This window comes from Trichosurus vulpecula, chromosome 3 (assembly GCF_011100635.1).
Source record: "Trichosurus vulpecula isolate mTriVul1 chromosome 3, mTriVul1.pri, whole genome shotgun sequence".
In the NCBI taxonomy this organism is placed as follows: domain Eukaryota; kingdom Metazoa; phylum Chordata; class Mammalia; order Diprotodontia; family Phalangeridae; genus Trichosurus; species Trichosurus vulpecula.
The window spans coordinates 135,287,937-135,308,413 of NC_050575.1; positions in this window are offsets into that span (position 1 = coordinate 135,287,937).

A 20,477-nucleotide genomic window follows, 5' to 3' on the forward strand; every position below is an offset into this window, starting at 1 on the left:
TGTGTGTATATATGTATGTATATATCTTTATATATACTGCTTCTCTCTCTCTCTCTCTCTCTGTCTCTATCTCTGTCTCTGTCTCTCTCTCTCTGTGTCTCTCTCTCCACACTGGGTCTTTGCATCTCCCTCTTTTAGGCTGTACATTTGGTAGTCAAAGGCCCAGTCATATTACTGATTGGCACAGACACTTTGACTTGTCCCATTTCTGATCCGGGATGGTTTGCCCTCCTTGGGCAACCTGATGGCCCCCAGATCCCCAGGGCTCACCATATTGGGGCCAGACTTAGTATGGGCATCCAGTCAATCTAGTGAGGTTCAGAACTCTTGGGCTTAAGCAATCTACCAGCCTCATCTTCCCTAATATCAGGGACTACCGGCGTGTGCTACCACATCCAGCCTAGATCTAGACTTTAATCATTCACTTTAATCGTTAAATTGGGAAGACCTGAGTTGATTCCTGTGTCAGATACTTACTAGCTCTGTGACCCATGGCAAGTCACTTAACAGCACTGTGACTCCGTTTTCTCATCTGTAAAATAATAGCATCCATTACACAGGGTCATTATGAGGATCAAAAGAGTCAACATTCATAAAGGCTTTACAAACTTTATTCTAGCTTTTGTTGTTATCAGTTCAGGGGTTCTTAACGTTTTTGTGTGTGACACCTTTGACAGTCTGGTAAAGCCTGTGGACCCCTTCTCAGAATAATTAAATACATACAACAAAATATATTACAAAAGAAACCAATTATAGCGAAATGGAATTATCAAAATATTTAGAAAAATGTGTTCACAGACTCTGAGTTAAGAATCTTTTCACTAGCTATGCAATTTAAATTCCTTCCCCATTATTTCTATTATTCTAGTTGTCTGTAGTTATAATTATAGAGGATAATATCCTTTTTTAATTCCTGCTGTTATGATTTATTCAGCAAATAATGATCTGTTAGTTAAAACAAAGAAGAACACTCTGTTCCCTATATTTTCCATCTCATTTCCCTTCAGTATTCTTCCAGTTTACATTTGCTAAGTAGCTTTTTGGCAGCCTTTGCTGCAAAGATTTACATGGCATCTGCTCCAGCTTTCGAAGACAAAATTTTATGTAATATGATTTTTAAATGATTTGTCAGCAGGACTCCTTAATTCAACTTTGAGATTCAAAAAGGGTAACCAAGGGTATAAGGGGAAATATTCATTTGTTCTGTAGTAAAGTATCAGTTAATCTATTAGACATTTGTCAGATTTTACTTTTACATTTATTTTCAGATTTTTTCACTACTTGGGTACTTAAATGGATCTGTGATCTTACTGATTTTAGTGCTTCCTGAACCAGTGCAGACCAAAACCCTCCTACAATTTCTTACTATTCTGATTCTTGCCCATATGTTCCCATATCCTGGATTGCTGTAGACAATCCACTCACATGATAGAATCCTTCCTTTTGTATCTTTTAAGTTACCAAGGGTACCAGTGTACCCTTTGGACTTTCTGTCTTTTGTCTTTCCACTATACGTTGTTCAGTTTATCTTCTTTGTCAGCAACGTACATCCTCCATGATTTCTCTTATGTCGGTTTGCTTATCGGTAACATTCTGTAGCCTAATTATGTCTGTCATACATATTGGTTATCCATAATTTTAATGCATCTGAAATCATAATATTATAAGATGAGTAGAGATCTACCATCATCAGGAGACTTTTTTCTAATGCATTTTAGTAGAATATTTTTTTTTTTCACTGAAGAAGCATCTACCTTTCTCCTTTCCATTTCCCCCTCCTCCGCTGGGAAAAAAAGACAAAGCCCTCCAACTCCCACAAATAGTCAAAACACATCCCTATGTTGAATATATCCGAAATGTGTGTCTCACTCTGAAAATATTTAGTTAATCACCTCTCCTTCAGGAGATGAACAGCATTCTGAATCATCAGTCCTCAGGAATTATAGTTCATTATTATATTGATCAGAGTGCTTAAGTCTTTCAAAATTGTTTGCTTTTACAATATTGTTGTAATAGTATAACTTGTTCTCCTGATTCTTGTCATTTTATCCTACGTCAGTTCAAAGTGTGGCTTAAGATGCCTGCCCCTTTTCATTCTTATAACTTTCTGCTTGTCCTGCTCCCGGCCTCCAGTTCTGTGAGACATCTCCCCTCTTCTTCCCCCTTTCTTCCACAGTACTTCCTTTCCCTCCTCCCTTTCTTTTCTTCTTTTAAGATCACTAAAACATCACAAAATTTACTCCCAGGCGCTGTATCTTATTTGGTTCCTTTTATGACTCCTGCTGATGTTACCGTTCTTAGGGGAATGCTCCATTAGAATGCAACCACTTCATCTTTGTAAATCTTTTTCCTTTGCTTGCTTATGTTTACCTTTTAATTTTGTTTTTTTTTTTTTTAGAATATGAAATATACCTCACTTTTTTGTATTTTTCAATCTTTTGACTTTCTGATTTTAAGAGAGTCTCTTACTTGGGTAAGGTTTTGTATCTCTTGTGATAAGTTGTTTTCTTTCCAAGCCTCTCTTTTATAGCTCTTATTTCTTTTCTAGTTTTTTCCTCTATTGCTCTCTTTTTATTTATAATATAATTTTAAACTCAGTTTTTAGTTCTTGCGTAATTTCGTCTAGGATTTTTAACTTAGGGACAAGCTATGTTAAAAGGTATTTTGGAGTTATTCTCTCCTGTGTTTGCATCTTGGGCATTCCTGACTTTGAGAGTTCTGAGGACTGCATATGCTCCTGGCCCCTCTGTGAGATTCCCTGCCCCCTCCCCCCATCACTCCACCATTGTCCTTTATACCTGTACAGGGAGTGATTATAATCTATTTTGGATGACCCTGGGCTCAAGGCTCTTGGTGCTGAGTCCCTATTCTTAACTCCTCCCAGAGATCCAGCACTGCAGTCCTGGGCTAGGAGCTAAGTACAAGATTAGCTCTGAGCCTTCCCTTGCTGCTGGCATAGCTTAGGGCTCTGGGGACTGAGTCTTTGATCCTAGCCAAGCCCTTTTCCACAGCTCCTTCCCTGGCCACTTCCCTGTAGGTCAGTTTTATGATCTTGGAATGGAAACTCGACCCACTATAGTTCTTCCTTCAATTTTCCAATCACTACTCTTTTCAGAGTTTTTTTTAGTGTGACTAAAGCTCTTCTGACACAGCTTCTTTCTTCCCATCCACAACAGTAGGAGGCTTTAGAAGACAAAGTAACTGGCCCTGGCTTCCCTGATATAGCTTCCTAGTCATCTAAGGGCATAAAAGTCCTAACCCCTAGGAATCTAGGACCTTTGGACCTTGGTAGATTTTTGAAGACCCTGCAAGTTCTTTACTACATCTTGTTCTGATGAGCAGACATGTTTCCCCATGAAGATGATGGGGACTGTGTCCAGGGAAGCTAAGCAACTCTGTAGCCTTGTTGCATATCTTTGCTGTGTTATGGTATGTCAAACCTCCTTTTGTTGATTGTTCAATGACTTACTATTGTCTCCTTTGGTACCCACATCAAACTTGAACTGAGAATGTTGGTGTTAGTGCTCCCTCTGAAACACAGGAGCTGGACTGGACTGCTTCCTCCTATTCCTCTGTCTTCATTAGCCCTCAATACATCTTAAATAAATTAATGATTTGGGATTTCTTTAGGAAGAGTAGTTCTTCCATTGACATAGTTTCCAAATGCCTGTACATTTAAGTCAGTGGTCCTTGAGAGGTACTCTGGCCAAAAAATCCATCCCCTTACAGCCAACCTATTGATGAGTTTTTCTGAACTTAGCTAAACTGCTTCTTCTTTCACTTGAAGCTTTTTCAGCTAGATACAGCCTGCTGGAACTTGTGGTCTATAGTTATAGCTTTCAGTAACCCAACATCTCTTCAGAGTATGGGATTTTAGTGGAGTTATTTCTTTAGTGTGTGTATATAACATATACACATATTATGTACACACATATAAACACATACACATATCATTAAATGTTTTATTTTACTTCATTTATGGATAAGCTAAAAATAGTTATGATTTCAATGTTAGAACAAAATGTTCAATTTTTCATAAATTAATTTTTACTTCAGGCAATGGTGAATAAATAATCGGTCTCTTCAGACAGCAACAGTAATCCATTAAATACTTGCTGTTAAATACAATCTACATCCTTGTTTTTCCATTATGTCTTTGAAATGTCATGTTATAATTAATTCCCCTTTCTGTGCCTCAGTTCCCTCATCTGTAAAAGGATGGTATTGGATTAGATGATCACTGAATTTCCTTCCAATGCTCTTCTTGTATGATTCTGTGGTGTTTTTTTTTCTTTTTAGTAGGGGTGAGGGGAGAGGAACTACATTCAAAGAATCATCTGGTAAATGTAGGATCATAGATCTATAATTGAGATGGACCTCAGAGATCATCTAATCTAAACCTTTAGTTTTATAGATGAAGAAACCGCAGGGAGGTTAAAGTGACTCATCAGAGACAGGATTTGAACCCAGTTTCTCTGCTTCCATAGTCAGTGCTCTTTCCATGGTGCCATGCTGCCCCCTCTCTGGTTCCTTCTCAGAATTTTTTTTTTTAACGCATAGTTCTCAGAGTTTGAAAATCCCTTAAAGGTCATCTAGTCTACCCTGTACCTGAGCAGCAGTCCCTCTGTAACATCTGTGACATCTAGCCTCTACTTTAAGAGCCCACTACCTCCTGAGGAAGTCCATTGCATTTTTGTAGAGCCCTAATAATTAGGAAGTTTGTTGGCACTAAGCATTAATCCATTTGATCTTTGATTATTTTATGGGATTATTATTTAAAGTGCTTGGGATTTTTTGGGTAAATAATGATGTTTAAATAAATTGTGCTTTTAAAAATATGGCTTCATATTAAGTTACTTAGCATAATGCATTAAACAGAAAGCAAGTGCTTAATTAATTTTTATTTAATTGAATTGAACATAAAAACAGTAGTGAGGTCAGACCTATAACAGTTGATAGCTACCCTAAAACCAAAAAACATGGCATTCACTAAGTTGGAAAGTCAGGTCAGATCATGGATGTTCTTGAATATGTTTTAAATAGCAATATTTGGATAGCTGCCTTGAAAATGAAGGTTGTGAATTAGCCAAGTTATGATCTGAAGTAATTGAGAGCAAAACCAAGTGGTTGTCTATAGAAGCAGAGGTCATGAAAGGTCCTACTAATCAGCCAACTTTTTAGTTCTCTTATAGAATACTCTGTCTCCTTTTGTGCCTTTACATAGGATTTTCCCCATGTCTGGAATAATTTCTTGCTTCCTGGTATGACTCATATCTTCAAGGCTAAGCCCAAGTGCCACCTTTGTGAAGTCTTTTCTGATCTTGCATTGTTTGTTCCCTAATATATGTTGCCAAGTCCTGACAGTTTTGCCTGTGATAACCTCTCTTGCATAAGCCCCCTTCTCTCCTCAGACATTGCCATCACCACAGTGTAGGCCCTCATCACCTCATATCTGGACTGTTGCATTAATTAGCCTGCTGGTAGGTCTCCCTGCCTTTAGTTTCTCCTTACTCTAGTCTGTTCTCTACACAGCTGTCAAATTAATCTTCTTACATCATAGGTCTGACCATGTCACTTCCCTCTCTCCATTCCTCCCCCGCCCCCATTCAGTAAACTCTATTACCTCCACTATCCAACATGAAATCCTATTTGACTTGTAAGGTCTTTTACTGCCTGTCTCCCTCCTGCTTCTTTGGTCTTCTTATACATTACTCCCCCCCACTAACTCAGTGATCCGGTGACACTACTAGCTTCTTTGCTGTTTCTCTCACAAGACACTCTATCTGCAGACTCCAGGCGTTGTCACTGTCTCCTATGCCGGCAATTCTCTTCTTCCTCATCTCTGTTTCTTGGTTTCCCTGGCTTTGTTTGAGTCCCAGCTGAAATCCCACCTTCTTAAAAAAAAACAAAACAAAACCTTTCTTCATCTGTCTTAAAGCTCATCCCTTTTCTATGTTGATTATTGTTTCAACAATCCAGCTAGCAGCTGCTGTGGGGGGTGTAAAACCAACAACAACCAGCTCACAGAACGCTGCAAGCCCAGGTTCTTTTGATCTGCTTTATTAAGGAAAGCAACATTAAGGGGTTAACAATCTCAATTTAATTCAGCATACAAATATCATTCACTTAGTTCAGGGGAAAAAGCCAGCACCCTGAACTTCAGAGCAAATACAAATTACAGACATAAACAGACCAAATACAATTCATAGTTACCAAGAGAACCATCAACATCTGAGTTCAGCGCCTGCCCAGGAGTGAGAGAGCCTTAAGCAAATAACTCTGTTCTCTCTTTTTATACAGCTTCAGACGTGATCAACCGTCATCTGAGCCAATAGAACTTAGGCTTTTACTATTGGCTCTGGAGTTAGCACCTCCCTTCAATGGCCCCACCTTAGTTACTGATTCACACCCACATAGGCTTAGCACCTAATAGATAGGGGTTTGGGGCCTGGGGTTTAGCACCTAGCATAGCTCAATCAAAGACACCCAACATAATTGATTTATCCTGTATGTATCTTGTTTGCACATAATTATTTTCATGTTGTCTCCCCTGTTAGACTATGACATCTTTGAGAGAAGAGACTTTCTACCTTTCTTTGTATCTACAGAGTTTAGCACAATGCCTGGCACATTGAGGGTCCTTAATAAATTCTTATTGACTCGACCTCTTCCCCACTCCCTCCATTACATTGTGTATATCTTGCATTTACTGATTTTTCTAAGTATTTTCCCATAGCAATAGAATATGAGCCCTTTGAGGACAGGGACAGTTTCGTTTTTATTTTTGTACCCCTAACACTGCACCTTTGACATAGTAGGACTTTAGTAAGCTCTTGCTGAATTGAAATGATCCGCTAGAATTGTCAGTCCAGGTGAATGGCAGCCAATGAACGCTTACTGAAACAATGCTGACTTGAATTTATGAAGTTATGACATTCGCGTTCATTGAACTAATCTAGAAGTAGGGTTTTACTTTGCGTGCCAATGGCAAATGATTTGATTGATTCATTTTTGACGTTGGAGAATGCACCCGAGTATGAAGGGTATCATATGTAGGTAACTGAGGCATGTGTGAAAAAGATGCCATAGTAGTTTCATGGCAGGATAGTTATGTGTCTAAAATGATGACAGATTTCTTTACAGTCTCTTGAAATGTGCTTTTTCAAAAATATGGTCATACTTTGAATGGTATTGCCTAGAGAAAGAAGGCACTGTAGTGCCCCCTGCTGGTGAGTGACAGCTCAGTGTTTCTATCATGTCAGTGATTGACTGGACTGAACTCATTGCTGACATCAAGCCAAGGGTGATGCGGGGCCCTGCCACTTCATTTTAGATCAGATCATTAAAATAACAGAAGGATATTTCAATACAAAACGAACTTCTCACTGATTTCCCTACATTTTTTAGACATGATGGTTTACTGTAGTTGAGTTTGGCTGCAAAAATGTGAATACTTCATAAAAAATAATGTTCCGGTGTTTCTGCCTCCATCTTGTTCCATTTTATTAACCCATTCTCCCCTTCTTCCCCAGGTCCTTATTCTTTCCCAAGAGAAAAGCCAAGTCCAAACATAACCTTTAAAGTAGGGTTTTATGAAGCAAAGGCTTCAGGGTTGTATACATTGAAAATGTATTTGAAAGATATGTCTGTTTTAAAATAAAAAGGTCCATTCACTTGCATCTTCACAGTGGTATGAACCAGATGCTTCAGTGTAATTGTCTAAATGAAAGGGTCCTCTTGGCAGATTTCCTATAAGCCGTTATACGGAAAGCAAATTCAAAGGACTAGATGAGTGTTTTGGTATTTTGCTTCTGGCCAGTGGTGATGGTGAACATGTTAGTGAACAGTTATCCATTTAATTATGTTAATATATCAGGAGGGATGCATTGCTTTGTCTGCAGCTAAGGTGAATCTATTGCAGCTGAGTTGTTTTTTTTTTTTTTTTTGGCAGCTTCTAATTTAGAACTACAACACATTAATTAGGATTTGCATTTCCCAGCCAGGCAGACAGGCTTTGCCATTGACCTAAAACTTCTCTATGTTTCTTTTTTATTCCTGGGTGAGAAATCATAGCCTACTGATTACTACATGCAGACCTTGATTCTTTTTCAGTTGTTACCGTTGTTCATTAAATATTATTTAAATACTTTGTGCTTTGGATTAACCATTTACAAATTGATGTTTGTGCATCCAAAGTAAATCATTTAACCCTCTTTGCAATTTGCTAACCTCTTTTCTTCTCCTAGCTTCCATTTCCCCCTTCTTTTTCCTCTTTTAAACATGAAGTGACTTATTAGTGTCATTATAGATCCTGAATAAATAAAGCTGCATATCCTCTTAAAATATTGTTACTGTACAGATATCCCTGGTTTCAATGATGACATGATCTCCCATAGAGTTTATAGACTTTGGATAAAAATGAAATTATATTTTTAACAGTTGTGTTGGGTCTATTATATATTGTCTTGAGGATAAGATTATAAATAGGTTGTGGCTTTAGATATGAAGATTGGCAGTGCCAGCACTGGCCTAGGAGTAAGGAGAATGGGGGTCTACTTCTCTCCTACCTGAGCAAATCACTTCAAATAATTCAACAAATATTTATTGAGTGAAGGAATGAATCAAAAAAGGATTTATCAAGAGCTTACTATATGTCAAGCACTATTTTAAGGGCTGGGGATACAAAGGGAAGTGAGAGAGTCCTTGCACCCAAGGAGCTCACACATAAAAAGGGAGGGAGAAAACACATACAAGAAAGTCTATCTGCAGGGGGCTTGGAAAGGCCTAGAAATCCTGAGGTTCAGCTGCAGGATCGATAGCAAGACCTAGAGGTCCTTAGGCTATGTCAATACATCAGATGGCAGTGCTGAGAGTCAGCATGTTGTAGAATCAGGGCAGGTGGCAAGGTCTGGTGGTCCTCCATGCTATAGGAAGGAACAGAGTTTGTGACTTCCATCTCATCTAAGCTATGTGAGCAGTCAGGCAGCCCAGATGAGTCCTGAATGACCCCATCTGGGAAATCAGTGAAAGGGGGAAGTGAAGGAGATAGTATGTCCCTGGTGGTGGTGGGAACCTTAGGGCTATCCTGGATGGACCAGGGAAGAGGATGAGGAGGGAACAAAAAGAGGAAGGGTACCCCAGGGTGGTAGTCTTTTGGGCTCCCTTCACCACCACAGATGGTTACACAGTTTTTCCTGTACCTACTGTGCACCAGGAATTGTTCTAGGCTTGAGGAAGATAAAGATAAAAATGAAATAGCCCTTTCATTCAAGGAACTTTTATCATACTGATAGGAAAGAACATGTACATGGATAAATATGTGTAAAATATACTGAAATTCTCTCATTTTCTAATGGATCTATGTTCTAATGGATGTAGATAGTCCTCCAACATTGCACATTGCAGCCCATTCATGCCTGCCCATTCTGTGCAGCTCTCGTTAATGCTCTCCCACTAGTTCAACCAATAAACTGACAAATATTTAAGCTTTCACTATGTACCAGCCATTTTGCTGAGGACTAAAGATACAAAGATGGGCAAAAAACCCAAAAATAAATGCAAATTGTCCCTCCTCTCAAAGATCTCATTCTAATGGGGGAGATGGTATATAAACAACTATGTACATGCAAGATATATACAGTGTAAAGGGAGGCAGTCCTAATGAGAAGGCATTATTAGTTGAGGAGACTAGGAGAGACCTCTTTCAGAAGGTGAGCTTTGAGTTGAGTCTCAATGAAAGCCAAGAGATTGAGGTAAGGAGGGAGAGCATTATAGGCATGGAGACAGCCAATGAAAAGGCTGGAAGGGCCCGGATTGTGAGGGGCTTTAAAAGCAAAGCAGAAGATTTTGTATTTCATACTGTAGATAATAGGGAGCCACAGGAGTTAATGAATAGGGGTGAGATGGAGTGACATGGTCAGACTTGTGCTTTAGGAAGATCACTTCAGCACAAAGTGGAGGATGGACTGGAATGGGGAGAAGCTTGAGGCATGGGGACTAGGCAGCTCAGTATTGCCATAATTTATTGTAATAATTATTGCAATTATTGATTATTGATGTGAGGTGATGAGGGCCTGCTGCACCAGGGTGGTAGCTATGAATGGAGAAAAGGGATACATACAAGAGATGTTGTGAAGGTGGAAATGACAAAAATTGGCAACAGTGGGTACAAGTAAAAGACCTAAGATGACACCAGGATTGCCAACATGAGTGGCGGGCTGAGTGACTAGGAGATTCCATTGATAGTAATAGGGAATTTCAAAAGATGAAAGACTGGAAGAAAAGATACTAATTTCTATTTTGGACATATTGAAATGACTATGGGATATCCAGTTCAAGATGTCCAGTAGGCAATTAGTTGGTGATTACGTTGTGGCTTTTACTGTGTACAATGTTCTCCTGGTTCTGCTCACTAAGGAAGTGTATTCTACCAAGTCAAAAGCCTTCCCTATAAAGGTTACTTTTCAAATACTCTTATGTATCTTGTTTATATATATTTATATGCATCTTCCACATTAGAATGTAAATTCCATGAGGGCAGGGACTTTCTGTGTTTTCTTCTTTTTTTGTTTCTCTAGCACTTAGTAAGTATTAATAAATTTACTATTAATAATTGACTATTATCGATAATTAAACACACTGGAATCTTGTATTGTCTACAACTTTCAATTAATTGTGTGATAGTAAAGATGTGGCCTAATGTAAAATATCTTTTATGAAAGCCTGCCCATTCCTTTCTAATACCCTCATCAAGCATGCCCTCAATTCATGTGTAAATTATTCTATTAAAATTTTATGTAGACAGGAAACTAGGAGTATAAGTTGATAGTTTTGATGTTCCTTTGGTCACCTTTTTTCAGTATTAATAAAGTTTAAGACTTTTTTATGTATATTTGGTGTCTTCCCTTCCTTCAGATAACTCGTGAAGCAATCCATCAATTCTCTCACAATTATGTCACCTCCAGCCCAGCTGTCCTCTCTGTATACTTGGTCAAATTTAGCTGCTTTTCCCCTGTTTGTTCTCTTTTACTGCTATTTATATCTCTATATGTGCATTCAGGACTATAATGTTAAAGTCTAGGTTTGGTGGCTTTACTATCCTTGATGGCAAAAAAAAAAAAGTTTATTATAAAAAAAAATCTTTGCAGATCTTTTTCTTCTTACCATTCTTCCATTTTTAATCTTTATATGCCCTTTGAATGACTGATTAGTTGGTTCCCTTGCCAGGCTTTCTTTAAACTGGTCTTACCTGCTGCCATTTTATAAGGTGATGTAGATATAGTAAATCCAAGGTAATTTCAGGAGTGTGTGAGAATGCTAACAATTAGAAGGGTCAGTAAAAAATGTCACCTTGTACAGGAGGTGTCAGTTAAGCTAAGCCTCTAATACAGATAGAGATTAGATTCTAAGAGGTGGTAGTGAGAAGGAAAACATCCTAGGCATGGAACAGTTTGTACAAGGACCCAGAAGTAGCAATCAAATGCTGTGTATGGGGAACAGCAATAGGAAGGCTTGTCTAGACTGTCTTCGGTGGTGGAATGTAGGGTGGAGTCAGGTTGTAAAGGCCTTTAAATACCAAACAAAGGAATTTGTACTTTATCCTAGAGCCTATCAGGAACCACTAAAGTTTCTTGGGCAGGGCAGTCACATGGTCAGTCTGTTCTTTAGGTTTGGTATCTGTGGGCAGGTTGCATTGGAGAAAGGAGGAATTGGAGGCAGGTCTAGTAGGAGATATTATAGTAATCCAGGCCAGAGGTGATGAAAGGCTGACCATAGGGTGGTGGTCATGGGAGAGTAGAGAAAGGAACAGATGCAAGAGATTTAGCAAATAATTGGATGTGTAGGATGAGGGAGATCAAAAAGTCAAAGATAATGCTGATGTTGTAAACCTGGATATCTGGAAGTATGGTGGCATCCTACTCAAGAACAAGGAAGTTAGAAGGAGGAGTGGGCTAGAGGGAAAGACAATGTGTACATTTTTGGACATGTTATTTTGAGATGCTAATGGGATATCCAAATGGAGATACCCAGCAAGCAACTCAGAGATGTGGGTCTAGAGTTCAGGTGATTAGTTAGGACTGAATATATAGATTTGGGAACAATATACTAAGAGATGATAGTTTAATCAAAAGTAATAGATAAGATCATTAAAAGACAGAGTGTAGAGAGAAAAGAGGGCCCAGGATTGAACCTAGGGACATGCCTTCATACGGGCCAGCAAAGAATACTGTCTTCAATTTCCTAATCTATGGAGTATAGATGAAAATCTCCACCCTGCCTCCCTCCCTAGGGAGCTGTTGTGAGGCTCAAGTGAGATGGTACCTCTGAAAGTCACTATGTAATCTATCTATATTCCTATAGAAATGTATACTGGGTTATAGTTGTTTTTATATTTACTGTCTAGAGGACCTGAAACAAAATAAATACAGAAGGTACACTCAGAGTATGGATTAACAATCCAGAGTATGGATTGTTAAAAAAACAACTCTAGCTAATGTCATTGGATCTCTTTCAAATTACCTTTTTTTTAAAGGCCCATTTTAAGGTATATAACTACTGCAAGCTAATAAATTAATTTAGTTTAAATTCAATTTGTTCAGTTTGAAAACTTCCAAATCAGTCTTCGCTATAGTTCGGAAAGTCTGATATTAGATTTTAATAGGCCAAGATCCTGGCCCTAAAGCAAAAAACATTTCCATTAAAACACAAATTTGATAAATCTGATGATAACGTTTATTCTGGACAACATTCTTGATAGGGTTGGGTTACCCTGTTAGGACTCCATAAGAAATCTCAGAGGTCTAGAGGCTGCCAGCAATGGCTTTGGTCAGCCCCTAAGCTAACTATACCATTTACTGGAGGTGTCTCATAGCATCTCTCTCAATTATTCCCCTTGTGCAACCACTCACTCCTGCCTTTCACACTCAGCATTTCTGCACCCCACTAAGAGCAAAGCTCTTAGATCCAATATTAGGATCTAAGGATTCTAGATTTAAATCCAGAACAGTCCAACACCTTTATTTTATAGATGGAGAAATTAAAGTGCAGAGAAATTGTGACTTGCTGGGCTCACATTCCCCTTCTGCCCTGCCTTCTACTGCCATTTCTTGGATTATATATTCCTGAAGATTTCAGCTTCTCTCCCTCCTCCCTCTCCTTCTCTTCCTTAGTACGGTTGGCCTGTTAGTGTTGTCAGAAGCAAGCCAAGCGCTCCACATAGCAAAAAGTAGAAGTCTTAAGGGGAAGATTGAGTATAGGCATGTGCCTGGGTGAAAAGGAAATCTGAGACTCTGAGCAGAGAGCTGAACTGAGAAATTTGTCCTAGCTGCAGTCTTCTCAGAAATGGGAATGAGATGATGAAAACCGAGGCCGGAGAAGAAATCCCAAGTGCCTCCAAGTAGCCAGTATTGCATGAGGACAATCTAAAACATTATAGATTTTGCTATATCAATGATAAAAACGCCTGAAGTACCCTGATTTTTACCCCATTTTCTGCTGAGATAGTATGTAGAAGCACTTTCTCTTTAAAGAATAAAAAGGCAGGGTTAAGAATGGATGCACTGAGGAACATTTGCTGTGCCTTGCATTTGGGAATAAACAGTGCTATTTGAATTTGCCTAAACCATGATGTAATCACCGAAAATGCAATAGCAAGAAGCCAAACCCCAGGGAGCCTATTAACAGTGTATCCTTCTTTATTCCTGTGAGAATGTTATTGCCACTTACCAAAGAGAAGATGGGAGAAGAAATGCTGCCCATGTGACTAAGGTCTAGCACCCATAAAAATGAGAAATTTCTAATATGTCAAACATGTTCAGAATAAAATGCAAACACAACAATAGATTGGACATGCTGGTCTATGATGAGTTAAACCTATTACCTTTGTCAATCTTAAAGCACCATATATGAATAGGTTAGATATTATTATCTTAGTTAAATTCAGGTATAGGTTTTTCAGTTATTCTTTTCAAAATAAAGTGCTAAATTATCTTACTAAAATTTTGATGGCATGTCAACTGTCTAGGAGCATTTGTATGTCACATAAACAAAAGTAATGTTCATCAATGGAATATGAAAAGTTTTCTGTTGGTTTAATCATATATTAGATGAGATCTGCACAACTTGTAACCGTCTTTGAGCCTCAGACAGGCTAGACTAGAGGCAGACTGATGATGATTGGTTGCTGTGGGTCATGTGACAGCCACCCGTATGATGTGCAGTGCTGTACTAGACTATAAACTTTTACTGAGTTGGTATATTGGGTGTTATGTGTGGAAATAAGCTAGATGGAGTTATTAGGGAAGGAAGAGGCCAGAGAAAGACAGAATGAAAAGTACTAAGAGATTGAGAAATGGAGGTGAGCCCTCCTTTATTCCCTGTTTCCTATCCCTCCCCGCCAAACCTACTGCTATTCACTGAAATTTATTAAGTTTTCTAAACAGTTAACTCTGAGGGTGGTTTGAAATATTTATGGCTACTTTGGCCTGCCCTTGTGAAATATTGTTCTTTTAAGTAGCCCTTAACTTATGTGATACTTAGTTCTGATGTGGCATTTAAAATAACTCATGCATAGATCTTATTTATGTAAAATAGTTGGATTTTTATATGCATAAATTGCTCATTCTGAGAAACCTCATCTTGAAGAAGGGAAGATACTTTAGATGAAATATCAAGAATTTTAGAATACAAGCTGTGTTTAATACTTTACATCTTAAAGCTTTTTATAAATATTAGCTGATTAATATGGAGAAGTTAAGCTTTTCTTGACCAATAAAATGGGTAACATTTATGAAATTCACATTATTTTCAAAGGTCACCTAATAATTCATCAACTTATCACATATCCTCCTAGATTTATATCAAATTCAAATAAGCTTAGCTCTGAAATGTTCCTCACTTATCAGTCTTTTTGGCATATTATATCTTTTCATTCATATTTTCTCTAAGGGCTACTATAAGGTTATAATAATAGAGCACCTTCTTTTTGACTAAATGTGATGCTAATATTTGAGCTTTGTATTTTAAATTAAGTTTTTAAAAATAACCTAAAATGTTTTAGAGTTACTAAATTACAGTCCAATTACCACATTTGTAAAATTTACAAATATTTTATTTTCTTCTATTTTCTGCTTCAGCAAGAAAATCAGGAATTACTGATGTGCCAGCTGAGGTGGTGACCTTTATTTCTCAAGCGGCACAGACTAGATTAAGAACAGTTATTGAAAAAGTCACAATAATAACATAGCATTGAAAAGAATCATACAAAGTAAGTACAGCCCAAAGAAGCTAAATCTGGTGAAATATCTTAAAAGATACTATATTCGGTAAACACATTTGGACAATCCCACCCTCCCTTCCTCCTTTCCGCCCTTCCTTTTACCTTTCTATCCTTTTTACCTACCTCTCTGCCTCCCTCCCCACATCAGTAGTACATAAAGCTATTCCCTTTTATTGGCCTTTCAAAAGGTTTGACTGGAGATGAACCGCAGAGAACCAGTTTGTAAAAGTATGTTGTGGTTCATTTATCAAGATTTCTTTGAGCAGCTGCTAAATTTAAAGTACCAGGGGATCATTGTTTGCTGTGAAGCTGCTTAGTTGTTTAATTTCAGACTTGTCACCATACCAGACTTGCTGTTTGTTGTTTCAGAGCTACATTATGGAAAGGAAATCATGTTGTTAAAAGGAGGCTTGCAGATGGTCAAAAAGGGGTTGGTTTACAACAATTTGTTTAAAAAAAATCACATAAAATAGAACTAAACCCAAACCACAAGAAAATGTATTTTGAAAAATCCATTTTTAGTAGCTGTCATCTTTCCTAAAAATGACAACCATGGGAGTGTTTGAAGAAAACTATTTAGTATTTTCCAAATGTTTGCTTTTCTTGAACAGAAAAGGGCTTTATGAAGAGACTCCAATGATGGAGCCAGAGTATGTTTGTATTTCATAGATTGTAATGCCTCATTGATGTAGCACTATTGGGGAGTGAGCTCTTCCGCATAAATAGAAGACACCACTTAAAATTTTTTTTAACCGTTTATGATGGAAATCTTTACAAAATATTTTTACAGGCTTCTTTTTTTTAAGTAAAGCATATTAAAATAATTCAAACTTTTCTTCATTTATTTTACCTCAGCAATCATTTCTTGGGTACCTGTTAAGTGCTAGGCACTCTTCTCAGTACTGGAGAGCCAGACAAAAAAATGAAATAATCCTTGCCTACATTTTATTGGGGGATTATCGTTCTACGGTTATTCTATTGTGTGTACATATATAGGGCAAAATGGAAGGAAGGAAGGAAGGAAATAGGCATTTGTTAAGCTAAGTGCTTTACAAATTATTGTCTCATTTGATCACAACAGCCAAGGGAGGTAGGTTCTGTATTTATCCCCATTTTACTGCTGAGGAAACTGAGTAGGGGTTAAGTGATTTGCTCAGGATCACATAGCTAGTAAATGTCTGATCCTGGATTTAAACTTAATTCATCCTGACTCTGGGCACAGAACTTTATCCACTCCTAGCTGCTTCATCATAACTATAGGGCTGTAAGGTTTATAAAGCATTTTATAAATAGCATCTCATTTTATCCTCACAGCAACCTCCGGAAATAGGTGCTATTAATGTCCCCATTTTATAGGTGATGAAGCTGAGGTAGGTAGAGCTTAAATGACTTGCCCAGAATCACACAGCTAGTGAGTGTCTGATGCTGGATTTAACTCAGGTCTTCCTGACTCCAGGTCTACTTTATTTGGAGAAAAGGTAGGATAGAGTGGGATGAGGTAAACAGGAGGGATGGACTTACATGGATGTGTATGAGATAGTAGAAAACAGTGTCTAGGGAAGGTCACTTAGCCTATGTAACCTACAGTTCAGAATCAGAAGGATTCTGGGTACAGCTAAAGGTCAAAAAGGGGAAAGCAAGAGAGTGTAGTGGATAAAGAACTGGACCTAAAATGAGGAAGACTCATCTCCCTGAATTCAAATCCAGCCTCAGACTCTTTAATAACTATGTGACCCTGGGCAAGTCACTTAACCCACTTTGCCTCAGTTTCTTCATCTGTAGAATGAGCCAGAGAAGGAAATGACAAAGCACTGCAGCATCTTTGCCAAGAAAACCCCAAATGTGGTCACACAGAGTTGGACATGACTGAAACGACTGAATAGCTACATAAATACCTGTGTACCAGGATAGCGATCTATTTCCCTGCTCATCATCCACTTCTTCCTGTCCAAATGTTCTGTAGTATGCTCTAATGACAATAACATTTCCATTTATGATCCCATCGATCTCCATCCAGATACTCTCCACTGTTTCTCTTTGACTCCTCCTCCACTCGCAGACTCTCTTACATGACCATATCATGTGTGTAGATAGAGATGTGTGTATATGTCTGTCTACCTTCATGTATGTATATGTGAAAACACACACCTCACACATGGTACATGCATATACATACCTGTATTTGTGAACATACATACATATGTATATATGTATGTATGTATATATCTTTACAAACACACATACACCCTTCCCCTTTGAGACTTAATTGGTCCAGGAGCTCAGACCATTGAATTGGCTTCCTATTCACTGATGTCATAAAAAACTGAGTAGTCAAGGCCGCTCAGGCTTGACGGATGTCCCGCTGTCATATGAGTCAGTGAAGTCTTACATGCCATCATGGCAAATACTGAGATGAGGGGAGTTTGACACAATTGAATCAATGCTGGATCTTTGTTGAATAGCCTTCCCTTGCTATTGCTAAGTAAATTTCTTTTGTTAAATGTTATATTATCTATGGATGTCTCATTTTATTCCAATCCCAGGCTTGAACCACCAGATCAGCTTTAGTCATCCCACCAAGCCTTAGTGATACCTAAGAGATCAAATTTGCCTCCATTGGGATGGCTAGTTCAATGTGTTTAATTAGTTAGTCATACTTGGTAAATTTGTGTTTAGACATCTCAAGTCCATGATTTTAGTATTGATTCATTTCCTGGCAGTAGTATGCTAGGTCTGAAGTCAGGAAAATTCATCTTCCTGAGTTCAAATCTGGACTCAGACATTTACTGGTTGTATGACCCTGGGCAAGTCACTTAACCCTGTTTGCCTCAGTTTCCTCATCTATAAAATGAGCTGGAGAAGGAAATGGCAAACCATTCCAGGATCTTTGCCAAGAAAAACCCAAGTAGGGTTATGAAAAGTCAGATGCAACTGAAAAACCAACAATAACAACTTCCTGGCTTTTGTATACTGTGGACTTTTGGGCGTCTCTACTAAATTCTGAGTATCTCAAATATCCATTCAAGCAAATTGAAATGAATACCTCTTCCACAGGTCACTGCAGTCACTTGCTAATTTCCTTGTCTCTAGTCGCTTCCCTCTTCAATTCTATACAGCCACCACATTCATAATTTTAAAACATAGCTATGCCCATGCCACCTTGCCTACTCAATAATACTATGGTAACACCCCCTCCCCCTTAAAAATCTTCAATACTTTCCTGTTAAACCTATGGTAAAGTATAAAATCCTCAGCTTGGCATTCAAAGTCCTCCACAATCAAGTTCCCACATTCCTTTCTAGTCTTATCTAATGAAATTCCCTTTCCTTTCTCTCCCTTCCAATAAAGTTGGCTTGATAACTGTTTCCTGTCAATGACATTCCGTGTTCTGCCTCTGACTCTGTACAACTGATCCCTCATCTCTGGAATATACTGGCACTCCCACTTTGGAGAATTTCTAGCTATTTTCAGAACACAGCTCAGGTGTCATCTACCATACAAGACCTTTTCTGATCACCTCGGTTTTTTACCTTCTTTCCTGAAATTCCTTTATATTTATTTACTTGTGAACATGGTGTACACCCTGGGTATGTTAGCTCTCTGAGGCCAGGGTCTGTTTACTTTTTGTCTCTGAATCCTCGATGTCTAACCATGTCTTATTTACAATAGGAACCTAATAAATGTTTGTCGAATTGAATTGACTTTGTTGAATAAAAAAGTAAATATAAAGGTAAAATATATGATCAATCAAAATCTAGTTTCTTATGGGAATCTATTGAACAGAATTTCCGCCTTTTACAATTACTGAATTAAGTGTGCTTCCAATTTAAGGAATAGCAGCCCTTGAAGGGGCTGGAAAGAATTTACATTTAGGAGTGTAAAGAAACAGAGCTGCCTGACATATCATCTTTTTTCTGGTCTTGCCATGTTCTGGAATGATTGATAACCTTATATCCATACTTTGTAGGCATTGATGGCTTTGACTAACATAAATCAGTAATATGGTATGCTTATAAGCATAGATATTGGTTTTGTAGACATTGATGCAGATGTCCATTAGATAACTAAGCAAATTAAAAAAAATCATTAAGCATCCATACTTTGCAAAGCATTGTGCCAGGCTTTACCAATACAAAACCAAAATGGAGTGCTATTTTTAACAGCAACTTGACTTTACCAAAATGGTGGTGACCTCTCCTGTCCAAAGTTTCTGTAACAAACTGTACAGGCAACACTAGACAAAGATACATAGAAAAATGGCAAGTAATTTCAAGTGATAGGGAAAATGTAAAACTCTCAAAAGACTGAAAAAATCATCCTGGGTATAAAGTTAGAAGTACTGTGGTTAGCATGGAAGTTGGTGAAAAATATAGGGGTGACTGCAGTAGGAAGCACATGTGATAGACGCCAATGTTCTGCTTTCATTTCAGTATGTTAAATTGGTCCCTTTGGATGTTATTTGGATATTATTACCAATATCTTGGATAAACTTACTAATGGTCTAAGTATTTATGATATTTTATCAGAAAGTAATTTTTCCTTCAGTTGTGATTTTTAAAGGTTCGTCTTTAAGTATTATTTTATTATATCCAGAGAACAATTTTATAATGGGAGACAGCAGAAAAAGTGGAATTCATTGAAGAAGACTTTTTGGACTATAAACTCCCCTGGAATGTGTTTGATCAACTAAATAAGAAAAAAAAAATTTTTTTCTTCCTTAAGAGACAGAATTCTTATCCAGCCTTCCTGATTTCTTTTTCAGGTATAACAAGCTGGGAGATTGCAAAATTTTGACCAAATATTACTTTTTGTTATAATTTTATAATTTTCAAACCCTTCATATTTTTCCTACCTCAGTTATAACTGGTCAACAAGTATTTATTAAGTCACAGTCTTTGCCTTTAAAGAACTGAGAATCTGTGTTTGAGAGAAAAAGAATATATACTGATACCTTAAAAATGCCTCTAGATAACTTTAATAATTATAGTTATTTTTCAGTAACTAGATCTACCTTTTGACAAAGTACATATATAGAAGATTAGAATAATAAGGTTAAAATTATTTTTAACTAATTTTTTAAAAATTAATTTTTCTTAAATTATAATAATTTTATGTATAATTGTGCATAGCTTAATAGTGCCACTTAATTTTAACTGTGTTTAAGATCAAGATCACAAGTCTCTCTAGAAAATTATTCCCT